The sequence below is a fragment of the Mesocricetus auratus genome, unplaced genomic scaffold (genome assembly GCF_017639785.1).
Source record: "Mesocricetus auratus isolate SY011 unplaced genomic scaffold, BCM_Maur_2.0 Super-Scaffold_6730, whole genome shotgun sequence".
Lineage (NCBI taxonomy): Eukaryota > Metazoa > Chordata > Mammalia > Rodentia > Cricetidae > Mesocricetus > Mesocricetus auratus.
In genome coordinates, this window is record NW_024429184.1 from 11,493,642 (window position 1) to 11,513,118 (window position 19,477).

General features: G+C 50.2%; 1 protein-coding gene and 1 long non-coding RNA gene across 2 annotated transcripts in view; both read right to left on the bottom strand.

The window, feature by feature from the left end:
• The window catches only part of Nr4a3 (nuclear receptor subfamily 4 group A member 3), a 42,097-nt gene extending 37,346 nt beyond the window's left edge, over positions 1-4,751 (bottom strand). The window contains 2 exon segments of the mRNA XM_005078723.4: positions 663-836; positions 4,076-4,751. The gene's annotated coding sequence lies outside the window, so the exon portion shown is untranslated.
• Positions 4,752-5,638: 887 nt separating this feature from the next.
• On the bottom strand, positions 5,639-6,650 carry LOC121136960. The gene is made up of 2 exons (XR_005874151.1): positions 5,898-6,650; positions 5,639-5,789 (listed from the first exon to the last, which is right to left on the bottom strand). It is a non-coding gene; the product is annotated as an uncharacterized LOC121136960 (long non-coding RNA).
• Between the last annotated feature and the right edge of the window lie 12,827 nt (positions 6,651-19,477).

Sequence of the window (19,477 nt, forward strand, 5' to 3'; positions counted from 1 at the left end):
GACAGGCTGGTCATATAAAAGAAAGAGCACAGCCTGGCCTTTTCCTCTCTCCCTCTCTTTGCATCCCTAGAACTTCTCCCTTAGAGTCAGTCACCTGTCATTCTTCCTTTCTGTCTCCTCTCTATGGCTCTTTGTCTTTCTGAAGTCTCCAGCAAGAGAGGGAGTGTATCTCTCTGTTTTTTTGGTGCCTACACAGGCCTGGTTGCTCCTGTCTCTTTAACAAATTTGTACAATCCAAACCTTAGGCCCTTAAGTTCCCATGGGCTTTTTTCCTTGTCCCTGGGCCTCAATCATCCAAACTCCTGCACCACAAATTATTTGGTTCCCTATCTCTCCTAGTGATTCCTTAAATAAATATGTTGTATATAAAAGGACAAAAATGAAGCCATTAAAAGCAAAATATCCTAATCTCTTTGGAGTATTTGCTTTTCTTCTTAGGAAACATCATTTTGAGAAATGGTTCATGTAATCTCAACTGCTCCACTTGCTAGCAACAGGGTGTGGTATGCAGAGAAGCTTCCTGCCTGGGAGTCCCCTGTGCTGTGAAATCCGGGGCCTGCAGCCTTGTGCTGTTGGTCCGGGGCAAGTTGACCAACTACCTGCTGGGCTCTGGTTTCCCCACCATTTCCCTTGCTCAGAAGGACTCGGGGCTTCAGACCTACCTGGAGGGTATCTTGCGCGCTGAATGGTGGGGCTGGGGGTCTCTCCAGCTGAGGCTGAGAGTGTGGGAGGCGGGGACGTCGGGATAGGCGAAGCAGCCGCTGCCCTGCCAGGCTCTGCTGAGGATCCAGGCTCAGCGCCCGGGCTCGTCGGGCTGCGCTCTCCCGCAGTGGGCTCTGCAGGCACCGAGAGAGGAGACAGAGGTAAGACTAGGTTGGGTCATCTTTCCCAGGCTTGCATGAATGGGTTGGGGGCGGGGGACCTGTAGAAATGCTAGTTAATTACAAAAAATTATCATACGGTTAAGTGAAAGCGCTTAGGGCTCACGGATCCTTGGGCAGGGAGCATCACAGTGTCGTGGGGTAGCTAAGGAAGGTTGCTCACAGCCCTTTTGTGGTACTCGATCTGATGCTAAAAAGCCCCATGGCCTACCGTAGCCCAGGAATTGATCTGTTCTACATTCACTGTTGGTTCTCTGCTTGGGAAGTCAGGGCGACCGAAGAAAGGAGAACACTCAAGGAACGAATATGGCCCCAATTTGGGGGATGGTGGTGCCAGTGAGTATACAGGAAAAGAAAATAGCCATTTTTCAACTCCGACGGCCCCCACTCCTCAAACACAAATTTTACACGCCGCGTAGGAAACGCACAAGGTCCGGAACGAATGCATGAATGCCCGGAGGAATTAAGAAAGTCTGCGCTTTTCATTCTAAATGCTAATGGAGCTTCCCTTCTATTAGTAGCGAGTTTCGGGGGCCAGGGGTCAAGCAAACAAAAGGGCTCAGAGGGAAGAAGGCCTGTTCTGGGAGCCGCGCGCTCAGGCGGGCAGCTTTGGCGGAGGCTGCGGCGGACCATGGGAGGCCCCCAGCATTCAGCAGCGGGCGGTATCCCCGAGGGTGGGCGGCTTTAAGGCTCCAGGCCACCCGGTGGCTCAGAGGGGGTACATTCCGGAGGGCACCCAGAGCGGCTCCGGGGCGAAGATCCCGGTGCACAGCCTGGTGAAACTTTGTAGCTGGAAGCAGCGCAGCTTGCCTGCCAGGGAGGAGGGCTCCAGCTGCCCCAGGCTCCGGCTTATAGCGCCCCCTTTGTCCGGGGTGGGCACAGCTCAAAGGTTAGGAACGTGTCCCCTCCCCCGCCCCCTCCGCCGCCTGGGAGGGGGACCCAACCCTCAAACCAACCAAAAGACCTCTGGTGAGCGATGGACCCAAGGGTGGGGTAAACCTCATCTCCTGCGGCTCCCGTACCCCGAGTTTGCTTGTAGAGAGAAAGGGGCTCGGATTCCCCAGGTCTAGGAAATTCTCGATGGCCAGGGAACGGGGGATTCCCTTGCCATCCCCAGTCCGAGGTGCTCCGACGGAAACCTTGCGCTTGCTGAAGCGCAGGCACGAGTGGATCTTTCCACATCTGTAGCATGTGCTTCTCGCCCTCCCCCTCTCGCATCCTCAAAACGGGGGGTGTCCCAGCAACCCCCCCTTGCACTGGTTGCGGGTACTCCCACCCTCCCTTTCGAGAGTAGTCTTTCTCTGTGGGGCGGCCTCTGAACTCGGGGTGGCGGGGGTCGCGTCTCCCCAGGGAGGGTGCCCCTCTTAGGGGGCCGGCACACCGCCCGCACCCTGCAGACCAGCCCAGCACCCCATCGCTCTCTCCGCCCCCCATCGGCCGGTTACCTAGGCAAAGCCTCTGCGCCTGGAAACACGTTCTGTCGCTCCGGCTCGTGGCCGCTGGGGCCGGGTGCACAGAGCCTCGGGGTTGTAAATTAGGAAGAAATAACTACCTCTGTCAAAGCCCTTTTCTTTCTCGGGGGCAGACGAAGGGAACACCCCCGTGCTCCCCTCCCCGCGGTGAAGTGTGTGGAGGGAACCGTGAAACACACCATTGTGACCCGGGCTCCTCCGCGGAGTTTCCGACCTCTGGTATGGGGGCGGAGGTTGGGCGGGGGCAAGAGAGGTGGAGGAGAGACGAGCAGAAAGGGAAAGACAGAGATTCTCAGAAAGAGCGAGGGAGCCGAGACAAACCCGGGGGAGAATTTCTGTGAGCCAGTGCAGGGTCCCGGGGTGTGTGTGTGTGCGTGGGGGGGGGGGGTCTGCGGAGGGAGGGAGCTGTGGTCCTGAGAGTCTTTTGGTTTTCACGTTATGCTTATCTTATTCGGTTAAAACAACTCCAATAAAGTAATTTCATTCATTGTGTTCAGTATGCGCGCTGGGCAGCTTTTCCTTTTCCCAGCTGGGTTCTATGAAAACATTTCCCGGTGGATGGACAAGGATCACTAAGAACTGGAAGAGGGAGGCGGTGGCTGAGCCGAGCCCTGTGACCTCCCTCCCAGCACCCACGGCCCCAGGGCAAGCAGCTCCGGGGCACTGACGACCACACTCCTCGCGGCTCTTCCCTCGGGAGAACCCGGGCACATAAACAAAAGGCCACCTCCAAGAACGTTCTTGGAAATCAAGGGACCAATGGTCATGAGCTCCCTCATAACTGCCGGAAGCCTCCAACAGGTTCCAGAGCTGCCTGGGAGAGCCAGCCTCGGCGGGCTGCGCTCCTCGGCTCATCCCTCCCTCTCACCACCGAGAACTTTCCTTTCTACGAAGAGCAACACACTCGGAACAACTTCTCCGAAAGCGCAATGAAAAGTAACCCAAGCCTTTCCCGCACCCGCCAAGGCCTGGGGAAGAGGGACGCGGTCCCCACGCGTGTCGGGGCGCGAGAGTCGGCAATTACACCCGATTACCTCCGTGGGGGAAAAGTGTGAACCAGCGAGCCGGCGACGCGAGGCAGACGTGCCTAGAGGAGCCCCGGGCTCATTTCAATACAATAAGCCGCATTCCTACAATTACACCCTCTTTGCCGAGCTCCTCCAGCGCCCCTGCAAACTCCGGCCTCCGCTGCCCAGGCTGCGTCCCTCCTGAGCTCCCTCCCGGACGACCATCTCCGTTTCGCCATTAGGCACATTAACTTGGACCCACCAGAGTCCCTGTTTTCAATCCCACTTAAAAGGCAGGAAAATTACTGCCGTTCATCACCGGGGCTCCAACTCTCTGCCGCCGCCGCCGCCGCTGCGGCCGCCGCCGCCGCCGAGAGCATCATTACCATGACAACTAGAGCCGAAATACCCTGAATTACAACGCTGGGGCTGCTACAGCACAAATCCAGGTCCTCCTCTTTGTTAGAGGCTTCCCGACTCTTTGGGTGGGGAGAGGAATCTCACAAGCTCCCGAGTCCCCGAGGGCCAGCTACAGGGGAAAAGTTTCCGGCTGGAACCCACCCGCCGCTCGGCGAGCACAGCCCGAGTGGGGAGGCGAGTGCGTGTGGGGGGCCACCCCACGCTCGCTCAAAGTTGTCAATTTAGGGAGCGACGCTTCCCAGCGCGCCAACTTTTAAGCAAGTCCCCGCATGAGCCGGGCAAATCACATACGTACTTGGGTGCTGTGGCGGTTCCGTCTTTAGAGCGAGTTTCTAGAGAGCGGTCCCGAAATCTGGACTGGGGGGAGAGTCGCAGCTGCTGTCCCGGAAGGGCTGCGGTGCCCAAGCCCGGCGGCTCCCGGAGGCGGTGAGCGGCTGGCGGGGGATGCTGCGATCCCAACTCATGGGAGAGCGCCGCCGAGAGGTTCCGCCGGCGTCCAGTCTCCAGCCGCGACCCGGGGGTTAGGATGTCGCCGCGGTTCCCACCTCCGTCGCCGCTGCCCGCTCGGTCAGCGCTGCAAAGTGAGCCCAGGAGGGGCGTCCGGCTGCGGCGCCGCGCGGCCCCGGCGAGGGCGCCGGGCGAGAGGGGTGTGAGCGCGCGGGCGAGAGTGGAGTGCGTGCGAGGAGCGTGTGAGCGCGCGTGTGTCCGTGTGTGCGAGTGGAGGAGCCGCGGGTGTGAGCGTGTCTGTGTATGGGGAACGGAGGAGGAGCAGGCGCTGGAGGGGTGGGGGGCGGGAGGCAGGAGACTCGGCTCTCCCGGCTGCGCGTTCGCTCGCTCTCCCGGCACGTCATTTATGCCACAGGAGCCCTAGCGGCCTCTCCATAGAGTGCCTGGAATGCGAGACGTCAATGTGACGCCATGGGACGCTACGTCACCCTCCTCCTCCCTCCCCTGGCCCAGCCGGTTCCGCGTGTGCGAGGGTGTGTGTGTGTGTGTGTGTGTGTGTGTGTGTGTGTGTGTGTGTGTGTGTGTGTGCGTGCGTGTGTGTGTGCGCGCGCGCGTCCCCCCGCACAATGGGAACCGCGGGGAGCTGCCGACCCCGGCCCCGAGGCTTCTCCGCCCCGCGCGGCCAATCTCCCCGCACCCGAGCGGCTCGCCAGGGCGCTCGTCTACCGGAGGGTGCCGCAGCCAGCCGGCGGGTCAGGCGGGCCCGCCCAGCTGTCAGGCTCCGGGTGGAGCAGAGTTGGAGGAGTGCTGCTGCTGGCTGGCCTCCGAGGCTGCCCCGGGGCATCAAGCCAGGTCGAGGGGGTAAGAGAGAGGACAGCTCTTCCGAAAGGGAAGGCTCGGCCAGCCAGTGTCTCCGAGTGACCTGGCAGTCACCGCCGAAGGACTCTGGCACCAGCCCGAAGACTCCCCGAGGTGCAGCTGCGCTTTCCTCATGCAGCGGTTCTGCTAAGGCTGTTTACTAAAGTCTCTCTGGCCCTCTGCGCCTAGGCTAATTTGCCGCCGCTTCCTCCTGTCTGTGGCTGGCGTTTCGCACTGGGATGCAGACGGCTCCAGGGGCAAAATTTTATGTCTTTGCACTTACAGTGTGGGGGTGCTTTACTGGACACTTTATTACTGGACACTTTATGACCCAGAGAAGTGCACATCCCGCCAGGCGCGCGCTGCACGAGAAACTATGTATAAAGCAAACACGCCACACGCGTAGAGCAGCTGAGCCGGCGACTGTTACCCAGGGCTTCTCCCCTCCCCAGCACCGGGCCACACAGGGAACTCTACTCTCGCACTTTCACTTTTTTTTGAGGGTTGTAGACGCCTCCCCTCCCTCCCATCTCTCAAATGAAATATTTCAAAATCAATCAACAGGATTTATTAGTCTGTCTCTAGGGGATGTCCTATGGTCACCTGGGTCACATTTGTCTTCTTAGTTTGTGCAGAAAGCCTGGGCGATTGTAGGAGGGACAGCTATTTCTTCTTGGAAATGAACGTAGGGTGTCACTTTCTTGCTGGAAACAAAACAAAACAAAAGTGTATCCGAGTTAAGAACTCTTAGTTCTTACATGAACTTTCTCAGAAATTATTATTATTATTATTATTATTATTATTATTATTACGAAGGAAATGCTTGAACGAAACAATTCAGACAGCTGCGGTCTCTCGTGGCCCGCTAGAATCCCGGGTGGCATTTTCTTTAAACCCGTCCCAACGTTTTGGGCGTGCGGGTGTCATAGCTGGGGGAAGAGGATCCGCTTGTCTCCACACAGGCTTCAGAATCGAAGAAGGTTCGAGCTAGGACCAGAAACTCGAAAAGCAAAACAGCCTTGCGCAGCGTAGTTAGTCCACGCCTCCACTTTCACTTCAGCAAGCTGCTGTGCCTAAGACCAGGAGGGGACGCTCCGAAAGTTGCCCTACCCCAGGGGAACCGAGCCCCCTGTCGCCCGCGGGTGCGTTCCCATGCCCGCCCGGAGGGAAGGAGGGCGCTCCTACATTGGATCCATTCAAAGGCTGGGGGTTGGGGGAGCAGGACCTGGAGCCGCGCGGCGCTGACGCACGCGAGGCGCGTGATTGACGCAGGCGATGTTACTAAATCGGGCGGTTGGCCGGGCCCGGGCGGCGGCGCGCGCGGCAGATAGCGGAGTAGGTTCCCCTCGGTCACCCCCGCCCGTCTCCATTCAGCGCGGCGCGGGGCGGGGCGAGGCGGGGCGGGGCGGGGCGCGCGCGGCCGCCGCGGGATCCGGCGAACCAAATATAGATGGGCCCCGACTATTTTTAGTGGGGCCTCAGGAGCGCGCTCGCGCCGCAAGAAGGGGCGCCAGGACTCGGCCCCGAGCGCGGACGGCGGAGTCGCCATCTTGTGCTCGGCTCGACCCCGTCCTGGTGCCGGGAAACCTGGGGCGGGGAGGTGGGGGCCCGGGGCTGGAGGGAGGCGCGGGAGCGGGCGCGAGCAGGGCGCGCTGCCGGTGGCGCGCTCGCGCTCGCGCGCGCGCTCCAGGCCGAGCGCGGTGATCCCCATCCGCTCGCCCGGGCTCTTGCAAGCCTCTGGGCCAGATCTCGCCACCGGGCCTGCCGGGCGGGCCCTGACTCGCGAAGGGGCGGAGCTGCCTGCGGCCACCACTTCCTGAGAGCCGGGGATACCCATCCCGGACGTCACGGAGGAGCCGAGGCGGCGGTGGCGGCCCAGGACTCAGGCTGCACTTGCATCATGGGTGCAGCAGCAGCTGCTCCGCTCCTTTGTGCCTTTTTCCCCCTGTTGAGTAACTGCTTTGTTAACTGAAAATACCATGACGGACCAGTGTGATCACCAGTTCCAGACCTCAAAGAAAGTGAAGCTGTCAGGCAAGAAGAGGGAGACTCCCCCAGCCGGCTGTGATGGTATCTGGTGGGTGGGTGTGTAGAGGAGCACTCGACAGTTTTCCACGTATTACTTCTTGCCTAACTCTTCACCCTTAAGAAAGTTTAAAAATACCTTTATTTCCATGCTGTAAAAGTTTCATCTGTGTTCTGCACCCCACCCATTCCCCTTCACGTTAAAAATCTCATACATGCTGCAATCACCAACCAGGAACCCTAAAATCAGGTACAGTTTTTAGGGGATGTGACATCTTTCCATGGACTTGCAGAACACGTTAGTTACATTTTTTCTAACTTAATGTGTAAAAGCTCCTTGTTCACTCAGTTTGTTATAAAGTCACTGACTTTGTTCACATGAACTGGAGGCTTTGGAGACTAGAGTTCACTTACTTGCTCTGGCAAAGAGGTTAAAACATTGTCATAGTTTACCAAATATATGATTATACCACTTGCTCCTGTGTTGGCAATAAAAACCAACATCGTAGATGCTCCTGGATAGAAGAAGTATCCTCTCCCATTCTTAGTGCTGAAGTGTGTAGGGCTCTATAAATAAAAAATGGTTATCCCCCCCCTTGGTGGTAGTGGAGGGGAAACCATTATCCTCTTTTACCTCAAAAAATAAATGTCACTTTTAGCTAGCAGAGAATCTCTAGGCATAGATTCTGTGAGTATGCCTTTGGGGCCTATTCTGGCTAATTTTGGATTACTGTTCTCTTGTGCTTTCTTTTATATTTTTTTCCTACCTGTGGGTCAGTCACGTCACCAGTCGCAGTTTCCCGATGCTCAGTTGGGATGAGCCTGTCTACCGTTCCTGGCTGGGGCTCCTCAGAGTGGGAAGCTGGATTCACCACTGGAGAGTTTCCAGTGGTCACTGATGACTGACAAGGGTTTGAAACTCAGATGCAAAGTCATGGGAGTGGATGTAGGGCTTCCTTATGGACCAGGACACCCACCTCTGCTTAATCAAAGGTCCCCAAACAAATGCAGCCCTTTCCATGACCCAAACAGAATTTTCCCATTAAAAATATATGTTCACAATTCATTCTTTTCTGCATTTAAAGGTTTGATTTATTACAAATAGGAAATAATATTATTTGAGTCTCATGCAATATTTTGTTTAGAAATCTAGATTAATACTTTTTGATTACAATATTTTAAAGTGAATTTAGTACTGGATAAGGCTGGATCTCCAATTTTGAGAAACTAAATAAGACAAGTATCTTAATCTGTGGCATAATGAAAGACATTCCAGGTTTGGTCCTTTTTCTAAGAAAAGGACAATCATGCATGTTCTAGTTTGTACACATGAAGAAGAGAAATCAATTTCTACTTTTAGAACATCCAGTCTATTAAAAACTTCTTATACAGTACAGATTTGTAAGATAACTATTTCATGTATTTCATTTTGCTGTGGATTTGTAGCTCTAATCTGCCTGCAGGAAAGAAAGACATATTTCTCTTGAAAAATAAAATAAGGGATCTGAGGAAATTATGTGTGTGTGATATGAAGCAATTATTTTAGCAGAGTAGGATTAAAAAACTGCTCTAAGAAGAATGACATGCAATTTTGTTGATTTTTTTAGTGCGTAAAAATGATTACTGTTAAAAATAAGAAAAGATGAAAAAGAAATAGAATCCAGGAGCTGGGCAGATGACTCAATGGGTAAGAAAACTTGCCATGCAAACATGGAGACCAGGGTTTGACTTTCCAGCATGTATGTTAAAAGCCATACATGGCCTTGTGCCTGTACCTCAGCTTTGGGGGTCAGGAGACCTGCAGATCCTGGGAGCTTGTTGTCTAACCAGTCTTCCCAAAGCAGCTTGAAACTCTGCTTCTATGAGAGAGGCCGTCTCAAGAGAACAAGGTGGAGAGCCACAGAGGGAGACATCATATGCCCTTCTCTGAGCTCTGCTGCCATGTGCACTGACACATGTTCATGCCCTGTTCATGCGTCATACATGCACCTGCATGCCTTGTACACACACACACACACACACACACACACACACACACACACACACACTGAAATTGCAAGCCAGAAGTTCTCACGTAAGAAAAATAAGTTGTGAATTATAAGCTCATGTTTTCTAAAACCAGTGCAGAGGTCCTATACTAAACACACACATCAGACACCAACGGGTATATAGAAAATTTACTAACTTCGGCTGATACACCACATTCTCTCTCTGTCTTCCCTCCCCCCTCTCCCCAGCTGTACCTGGATCAGGAACCCAGGACCGCTGTAAACTTTTAAATCAGCTCTATCAGTGGCAGATTAGTCTGCTTTAAATACACCTTTTGTTTTGTCATCTGTGGCCTTAGGCTGGATTTTGTCTCCTCAAAGCCCCGGGCCTATTGTTTCTAAATTCTTCCTGTCACAGCTAAACTGTTGTTCTTACTGTTCTTCATACAGCCTTCAACACATTTATCATCCTCCCAGCCTCCCTCCCAGCCTCCCTCCCAACCTTCCTCCCAGCCTCCCTCCCAGCCTCCCTCCCAACCTCCCTCCCAACCTTCCTCCCAGCCTCCCTCCCAGCCTCCCTCCCAGTGTCCCTCCCAGTGTCCCTCCCTCCCTCCCTCCCTCCCTCCCTCCCTCCCTCCCTCCCTCCCTCCCTCCCTCCCTCCCTCCTCCCTTCCTCTCTCTCTCTCCCTCCCTCTCTCTCTCTGGACACCCATCTCCTTCTTCTCCACTTACTGAAATCTTAACCGGAGTCTAAAATGAGCTTATGAAGAACCATAGTGTGCTTGAGCCTTTCGTAACATTCTTATTTTCCTGATTTTTAGTTCTCTTTTGTCTATAACTTACAACCCTGTCAAATCACAAGCTTTGAAAACCTGCCTCACACACCTCTGAAATTTCTGTGGGACCCAAAACTGTTGACAGAAAACAGATAGCCATACGATATGCGCCATGTAACTTGAATGCAGACAGCTGCCATAGTAAGCTCTGTGGCAGATATATGGATAGGGCAGCTTTGGCGTGGATGCATATATTTGAGGTCACTGGCGTTGTTTTCTTTACCTGAACTTTTCCGGCTCCCGACTGAGCACAGCTTGTCAAGGTGCCCGCCAAGGGCACAGGCAGCTGCGTGGTGATACAAGGAAATGGCAGTTTGGCTTGTTGCGTAGGAAGCTTTGCTGTGATCTTTTCTTTTCTTTCCTGGCAGACTTTTGGTTTGACTCTTACTGTGCTCTAAGTTCTTCCCTGTCTATGTGTGTGTGCTTTCTCTGATGCTGCTTTCAACAGTGAGCTACAGAAGCTGCAGGCTTGCAGTCGCTGCTGCCATCCTGCGGGGTGGGGGGCGAGGGGATACTTCAATACGTGGAACACTGGGAACTGTGACATCTATGCTCAATCAGTGGAATGCAAAGCTTCTTGACTTTCTTACCTTTTGAAATGTTGAAGGGGACACGAGTGCCACTCTGTTAAGTGGGGAGATGAAGGGGACAAGGATTTGGGGATTATGATTTGTTAGACGCATGTGCGACTTAGAGTCGTACTTTACTTGGTTAAAGTAAATCCTACTTTAATAAAGGAAAGGCAAAACAACAAATCAGGAGAGCCTTCTGATTTTGTAGAAAAACTTCTAAAATGTACAACCCTGAGGTGGAGAGATTATTTCATGGTATAAGGGCTAATAATGTTTTGCGGTCTCATTAATGGCTTCTCGTCCACCTGTAATGCTAATGGATTGTAATCTGGTTTAAAAGATCGTTTGATTTCTCAATCGTGTTCTCCCTAGCTGCTGCTAGCTGGAAGACTGTAGTCATTTAGATGGGCAAGGTTATTCCCATGCATAATAAGAGAGTTTAGGTTTTCGCTAGCTGCCGATTCTTGCCCATTATCCTAGCCGTGAAACAAATACCACCTCACGCATACAAGTTCAGACCCTTCCATTTCTGCAAAAGTGAGAGTCTGTGTGCTACAGAGCTACTGACTTTCGTAGAGAATAGGGCTGGCCTTGGCTACTGTGGTAAACAAATCTTTCAGGGGCCTGTCAGGATCTGTAAATGACAGTGTTGCCTTCCCTTTATGGTCTTGTAGCTTCTAAAGTTGAATGCTCTTTTGGACTAGTTAAATTTTGTGAATCATGAGCCCTCCTGCCCGAGACCTTAAGTAACTACGGCCTACTGTGGTCAGGAGTTTCATTAACTCCTCTCTGTAACACATGTGCTTTTAGTAGTATTATATTGGTAGTAGTATTTTATTCAGCTGCTTTGGCTGGTAATGAACCCCAGCCATCATAGGAGTGGGATCCCAGTGGTCTGAGAGAGTCCCTGTACTGCCGGCACCACAGCCCTTTCCCTGTCCGCAAGCTAGAAATGAACAGAAGCCTGGAGAGTCCAAAAGTCATTTTATATTTAGTCTTGGAATTTGTCTTTGAACATTCATCTGAATATGGATGAGTCACAAATTGACTTCACACACATTAGCAAACTTTCTTGGAGCGACTCTGCTGTTTGCTGCTCTTCATTCCTTCCTGATCCTTCCTGCATGTTAGGCACAAGCCGCTTCTCAAGAGTGGCAGCCGAGCCGGAGCTGTCCTCTGGCTTTGTCCTAGAGCAGGACTGGTGTAAGTCTGTCTGTGTCCTGTTGAGTGCGAGCAGAGAAAGCAGACTCTCAAGGCACGTCACCGGGAAGTTCCGAGAGCATATCAAGGGGAGGGTCACTGGCAAGGTGACCAGGAAAAGCACAGGGGATTCTGGTTGGGAGCTTGCTTGTTCTGTGGTTGGACTCATCTTTTGGATGAACAACCCAGCTTTGCAGGCACTGGGAAGTTCTGAGCTTTAGCAGATTGCAGGTTTCTGTATTGTCTAAGTCAGCTTTGGATAGTAAAGACAGAGTTTGTCCATTAGGGTTATTTTTAAAAAGCCTGTTCCACATATTTAGGTATCTGGTTTCCTACTTAGATCATGTAATTAGTAACTGATTCTGATTTTTTTTTTACTATAGTACATTTTCCAGTATTTATTCTGCATGTTTATAGTTCAGTACTGGAAAAATTCCTTCCTGACATCTGTTCTAGATTAGTTCCCTATTCCAGTTGTGTTTTCCTGTTTTATCAACTGTGGTGAGGAGAATAGACAGCCATATTTAAAGATTCCTGCTATTTAAGCGGAGTAAAATTGAATAAACTGTCTTATTTTTCTAATTTTTGAAAATAATTATTTTAAATTTACTTGTTAAGTCACCATTTTAAAAACAATAGAAAAACCAAATAAAAATTAGCAATGTATTTACCATAATATCTTTTTGTAGTTGTGAAATTGACTTTTTAATTTTCAAACTTTTTTTTTTCAAGACATGGTTTCTCCGTGTAACATCCCTTGGCTGTCCTGGAACTCACTCTGTAGACCAGGCTGGTCTTGAACTCACAGAGCTGCCTGCTCTGCTTCTCGAGTGCTGGGATTAAAGGTGTGCACCACTATCACCTGGCTCAAATATTTTTTTGAGAGGTGCTTGGCTCAAATTCTTTCAAAATGCCTTTTTGTTCCAGTTGTCTTGGGTTTCTGCATTTTTTTTGGAATGCTTGTTTCTTTTAATGAATTTACTAGGCGCTTGGAGTCATTCTTTATCAGAGTAAGTGCTCTGTAAACATTTGGTGAACATGTGAAGCTGCGTTGCAAGAAGCTAATTAAAATTACTCTCTTTTCTTTATCCTTCCCAGTCTGTGGCTTTATTAGCTTTCTGAGGTTGTTCCCCTCACGGTTCGGGCATAAGAGGTGCAGAGAAAGAAAGCCTGCTTTGAACCTTGTGCTGTCAGTGGGTCTGGCCTGCAGAGACTTTGGGGTGTGCTTGGGTAACACATACTGGCATCTGTGTTCCATGTAGAACCAATTCAGCTTTTCAAAGGACTTGTTGTACTCTTTTGTGTGTGTACACAGGTGTGTGTGTGTGTAATATGTGTGTGTCTGTGGTTGTGAGAATGTGTGTTCATGTCTGGGGTAGTGGCCAGGGGTTTATCCCTCTTTACTTTTCTTTTTTTTTTTTTTTTTTTTTTTTTTTTGAGACAGGGTCTCTTACTGAAGCTGGAGTTGATAGACTGGGCTAGGCTAGCTGGCCAATGAGCTTTGAGAATCTCGGGGTTTCTACCCAAGTTCCCCAGCTCAGGGATCATGAATGTAACACCTGTAGGCAGTGTGTCTTTCTACGTGTGTGGGGGACTCTGAACTAAAGTTCCCGTGCAGACATGGCATGTGCTTTACACACTGACCCGTCTCCACAGCCTGCACTGCTTTGAGACTCCCACCCTCCAACCTCAAGACGTCACCTTTGGCTTGTCTCTCTATTTTGATGAGCCCCTTGGGATGCTTTGGCAAGATCTCGCTCTTTCTCCTCGTCTTTGCCGGCCCTGCCCTTGGTGTTATGTGTTGGCATCAGTGACTTTCTCACATGTAGGTGTCAGACTTGCCACCGTGGCTCTCACCGGGCTTTCCAGTCCGTTATGCTCCTCTTCAGGGCCTTCAAGTCGCTTATGTATCTGCCACCGATAGACTGGGGGCCACAGGCTGGAGGACACTGGCTAGGTTCTTGAACTATAGCTACATCACATATTTAGTCATTTTAAGGCTAAAGTTTTGGGAAGGGGATATAATCACATGGTACATATAATTAAACATGGAGGAGTGAAAAGTTTCCCTTTCTCCGACTCCCACCTGCTGAGTTACCCACCTTGCTTCTAAAGATTGTTTTCTCCTTGAGCCAAGGTCTCTTCCTGGAGTTCAAGCTGCTTTCCAGATTGTGGCAGTCCTGCTTCGGCTTCCCAAGACTGCAGGCGGGCACGGTCATGCCCAGCTTTTCTAGAAGTTTTAAATACATCTCATTTGTTATACAAATAGGTCGTTTCCATACCGTTCTGCCCTTTTCATCTAACAGTGTATATTGGAGTTGGTTCCACAATAGTGGAAGGAGTCCTAGAATCTTCCACTTAACAGTGTGTCTTTACCCCACACGGCCGGCAGTCTTATCATTTGTTTAGTTGGCCCTGTACTGATAGACATTTGGGAAGCTTCAAGTCTGTAGCTAAAAGTGTTGCCACAATCTGGGCATGGTGGTGCATGTCTTTAATCCCAGTACTTGGGAGGCAGAGGCAGGTGGATCCCTGTGAGTTCAAAGCCAGCCTGGTCTACATGAGTTCCAGGACAGCTAGAGGTACATAGTGAGATCCTGTCTTGGGAAAAATAAACAAACGAACAAACAAACAAAAACAAGAAAACAACAAAAAACCCAGGGCCAGACAGTTTTAGCCCAGTGTGGTGGCACATGCCTTTAGTCTCAGTGCTTGGGAGGCAGAGACAGGTGGGTCTTTCTGAGTTGAGGCCAGCCTGGTCTACAAGGTGAGTTCCGGAACAGTCAGAAACCCTGTCTTGAACAACAAAACAAAACAAATGTTGCCATAATAAATACTTACGCTATGAAGATGATTTCAAACCTGTGCAAATATATTTGTAAAATTCCTAGAAGTGGGTGGGTTGCTAGGCCAAAAAGGAATCATCATTGTAGCTTGATAAATAATGCCAAATTGTCTTCCCCAGAAATTGTAAACTTTAAATCTCTCTTGACATATAGGGAAATGCCTGATTAATGCATATTCTCACCAACGAAGTACATTTTTTTAGTCTTGGATTTTTTTTCCTGTCTGGTAAGTGAAAACTGTTGGTGTGGTTTTACTTTCTGTTTCTCTTATGAGAAAGTGTGAACACCTTTTCCTATAGTTAAGAGTCATTTCTCTTTTCTCTTTTGTGAGGTATCTTAGACCCTTTGCATGTTTTGGGAGGTGGAGGGAATTGGACATTCCTGTGTGGTCCCTGTTACAGTATGGATATCCGCCTGTGTAATCTGAGTTACACTACGTTTTCCTCTAGTTTTTCCTTTGTCTTTGAGCTTTACTTATGGCCTTATTGTTATGTAGATCAGAAAATAATGTGGTTCGATTTGTCAGTATTCACTTCAATGACTTCTAGAATTTGTCAGTTAGAAAAACCCACTTCAGTCCAAATTTATGAACCAATTCATGTTGCTTTGTATCCCTTTGCCGTTTCTATTTTAGATTTCAACATTCGATTCATTTGTCTTGGTGCATGTTGTGGAGTAGGTCCAACTTAATGTTTTTACTAGTGGCTGTTGCGTTGCCTCGGCATCACCGGTCAGCAGTCCGGGTCCTGTTGCAGCAGGAGAGATTCATCCACGTGCTGTTTTCACACCTGCTTTGCTGTGGCTGAGCATAAATTCAGTCCGGCTTGACTTCCCGTCGAGCACCTCTGCAGAGGTGCCTCTGCCCTCCTCAGCGGCTCCAGCAGCCTGGCAGTCATTTGATGAGTGGATACAGGCTGCCTAGGAGGCTAGCCAGTTCTTGCGGTGCGGTAACCGGCTCGAAAGGAATCCCACGTCTACTAAGGTCCATTCATAAGCCTCTTCAAACCTGAGGTAGCCCCTGGCTGTCGATGGCCACTGCTAACCGGCTCCCTGGAAGCTGAGTGGCACTGCCTGGGTCCTCTACTCCTGGGGTCGGGCTTGCTTCGCTTCCTGCTATACTTGCCAGGGGAACCACCGTTGTTGCTGGTGTCTCCTTTCTGGCCTGGCCAGCTCCTTTTCCTCCTCCTCCTCGGAGCTGGACTGCGGCTGGAAGGAATGGAACCTGTCGCTTGAGTGAGAAGCAGATTGTGTTTTCACCGCAGCTTTGTCTATGAAGTGAATGTCCAGGTCATTGGAGTCGAATCCGCTTTGTCCCTGGCTCCTTTGGGCGTTCTCTCCCAAAACACTTCTTTCCATTTTGAACCACTGCCTGGGGCGTCCTCCTCTGCCAAGCCTGCCCAGGCCACCCTGCCTGCCCCTTATTACTGAGCCTTTCTTTTTGATCCTGTCTGTTATCTCAGGCCTCAGACCTCCCTCTGAGGGCGATGGGGCATTGTGCTCAGTACCAGTCTGCCTTAGAAGCCATTGTGGCCAGATATACTTTAGTTGAATAAACTGATTAACTGGAAAAGTTGGCTAAAGCAAGTCTGGTTAAAAAGTGTGTCTTAAGTTCTTAGGTTCTGAGTAGTTAGTGCATTGTGAGAGTGGCGAAACACTTGCGGCTCATTCTCTAGACGGTCTCTGATCTGACCTTTAGTTACAGAAGCATGTTGTTGCTTATGACATGAAAACGTGAAAGCTGCCCAGAAGCCGGGGAGAGTGGACAAATGTGATCTTGACTAAGAAAGAGGCCGTAGCGGCTGGTTGGAACGAATCAAAACATCTAGAAGCAAGATAAAAACATGCTGGCTTGATTATTTTCTTTTTCCTTCATTAAAAAGGTCATGCTTGTACAGTACGGGACACTCAGAAAAATACAGATAAGGAGTAGAAGGACTAGAGAGAGAGAGAGAGAGAGTTGCAAATGAGTTTATGGGTAACTTCTGCGGTGCTCTGTGATTTGAGAGCATTTTATACACTAACTCTGCCTACTGTCATTATTTGCCCTGAGTGACCTAAGTATTCTTCAAATACCATGTTATCATCTTTTGCCCAGGTTAGGCTTCTGTTCCTTTTTGCTTGTTTGTAAAATTAGATTCAATAAGTAGGTTGCTGTTCTCTTCCCTTCTGTCCATTCTGCCTCAGCTTGTGACCGGCCTGGGCCCTCAAGACACTCCTGTTTGCTGTAAGCAGGGCAGTTTGTAAATGAAGTCATTCTACCAAACTTTTCTCTCTGGTTCTCAAAGGGGACCAGTTGAGAATTCCTGTGGAACACCCCCCCTGCCTTCCTCTGTCCCTCCCTCCCTCCCTCCGTCCCTCCGTCCCTCCCTCTCTCCCATCATTCCTTCTTCTGTATAAGCGTACAATATATATGGTATTATTGAAATTCATGCCTGCTGAATATTAGAAGTTAAATAGTGGACGTAGATACAAAGGAATAGGCTGCCTTACAGTGACTGCAGCTTGCAGCGGAGAAACCCATCCCAGTGGAGGGAGTCACTGCTCTTAGAGACACGGTCTTGCTGTGTAGTCTTGGTCTTCAGTTTGAGATCCTCCTGGGTTAGCCTCTTGAGAGCAGGAATAACAGACCTGTAGCCCCACACTCAGAGAGTCTCTTTAAATCAAGTTGTCAAATACGTGCTATGCACTGTTCCTGAGCCTGAGTCCATAGTGTGTAAACCTACCAGTTACCATTTCTCTCCGGATTGAAGCGAGTGTTGGGATGGGTCATTTTCAAACCGAGGCCCCACAAAGCTGTCCCCATTGTAGTTGCTGTGGGGGTTGCTTGCCATTCATGCTCTGTTCTATTTTAAGGAATATTTTATGCGTGTGTATGTTTGCATTTGCATGCAGCTGTGTGTATATATGCATGTCACGTGTGTGCAGACACCCAGAGAGGTTGGAAGAGGCATTGGGCCCCTGTAACTGGAGTTACAAATGGTTGTGAATCACCATGCGGGTGATAGATTCTGAACCCAGGTCCTCTGCAAGCGCAGCCAGTGCTCTTAACTAGTGAGTCATCTCTCCAGCCCTTGTTATGTTTTCTTTTCCAAAGGAGATGAATCAAAAACGTTACTGAGTCTTGTAGCTGACGAGTAAGTTCATGATGGGATGTGGGCAAATGTAATCTGAGTTTCAGGCAAAGCTGGACCATCTTAGTTATACATGAAGCAGCACAGCCATACACTTGGTGCGGGGTGACAGTGATGTCGCAGGAATGCTCATTGTCAGCTTTGCCGTGGTGACAGGAATTCCAGCATTCGCTCTCTTCAGACAGCTCTGACCAGCGGGGGCAATCCCATTTCTTTTGCCCATGGTCAGGTGACCTGTACGTTATTTTAGCCAGGAAGATGTGGAGAACGATGTGGAGGGCAGAGGTGGACTAAAAGCTTCTCTGTGAAACAACCCTGGCTGTCCTGGAACTCTCTGTAGACCAGGCCGGCCTCGAACTCACAGAGATCCGCCTGCCTCTGCCTCCCGAGTGCTGGGATTAAAGGCATGCGCCACCAACGCCTGACATGAACAAAAAGCTTTAGGAAACAATTCCTTGGCATTACAGTTGGGGAGAGGCAGAAGTAGCACCTCGTCCCTGTGCTGATGTGAGTGCGCTGGTGACAACCCCTCCGGCCACCCTGGGCACTGGGAAAGGCACTTGGACATGGAGTCAGTCTGGGGGACATCTGACCAGAGGGTGGCAGAAACCTGAGTTCAGCTTGTTGAGTTGCTGGCCACATTGTGCCTCCCTCTGAACTCCCAGTCCTGAGAGATAACACACTTCCTTGTATAAGTCCGAAAGATCTGGGACCTTGCCGCTGGAAGTCAAAGCATCCAGAGCCCCAAGCAGGTCCAAGTCATGAGGATTTGATCTTGTTCTGATAGCTTTCCTGTTATCAGGGCTCTTTCCTCTGTCTTCTGGCTTCATAACGTGGGTACAGAGTCTAACTGGCCATTTCTTGCTGCTATCTTCTCTCAGGGACCGTGCTGCAGACCAGGGCTTTTCACAAAACCCAGTAGGGAACAAATCAGCAATACTGTCTCCATGGCAGCCTTTGACTTTATCTTCTGTTGGGTTCATTCCATTTGCCATTCATTTTTAATTCCGATTTCGATTGCTGGCTTTGATCTTGAATTCTCATGCTTGGTGTGGGGCGACTCAAGATGATAGCTTTGTTCCCCCTCTTCCTTCTCCTCCCCCTGTTCCCTCTGTCTCCTCAGTCACTTTCTCTCCGCTTACTGACTGGATGGTGTGGTGGGGCTTTCTAGCAGTGAAAATGAATTTAATGAGATAAGAAACCATCCGACTGTTTGTTCTGGACAAGGGTTCTCAACCTGTGGGTCGAGACCCCTTTGGGGTCCAATGACCCTTTCACAGGGATTGTGTATCAAATAGCCTGCACACCAGATATTCCCATGATGATTCATAACAGTAGCAAAATTACAGTTATTAAGTAGCAACAAGATAGTTTTAGTGCTGGGGGGTCACAGCATTAGGGAGGTTGAGAGCCGCTGTACTAGGAAGAGGTAGGCCAGTGTTTGGTACATTCCTCATCCAGCCCATTTTATTCAAGCCAAAGAATAAGCAACCCCAGAAATTGTCTTCACTGTGACCTCACCATTTGCTATTGGAAACATTGCAGATCCCATAAGACATTGAGTTTCTTCTTTGAAATTTGTTACTGTCTAATTTTTCCTATTTTTGTAGTTATGACTTAAATGAGAGACTATGAACCTGGTAGATTAAAAATAAGGAAAATAAAATCTGCTTAATCTCTTTTATTTTCTGATTTGTTTCTCCGTGAATTGATAGTAGGTCTTTAAAATGAGCTCAGTGTAGCTGGTTAGTATGACATGAGAAATAAGAAGCGTACAGATTGAAATTTGTATTA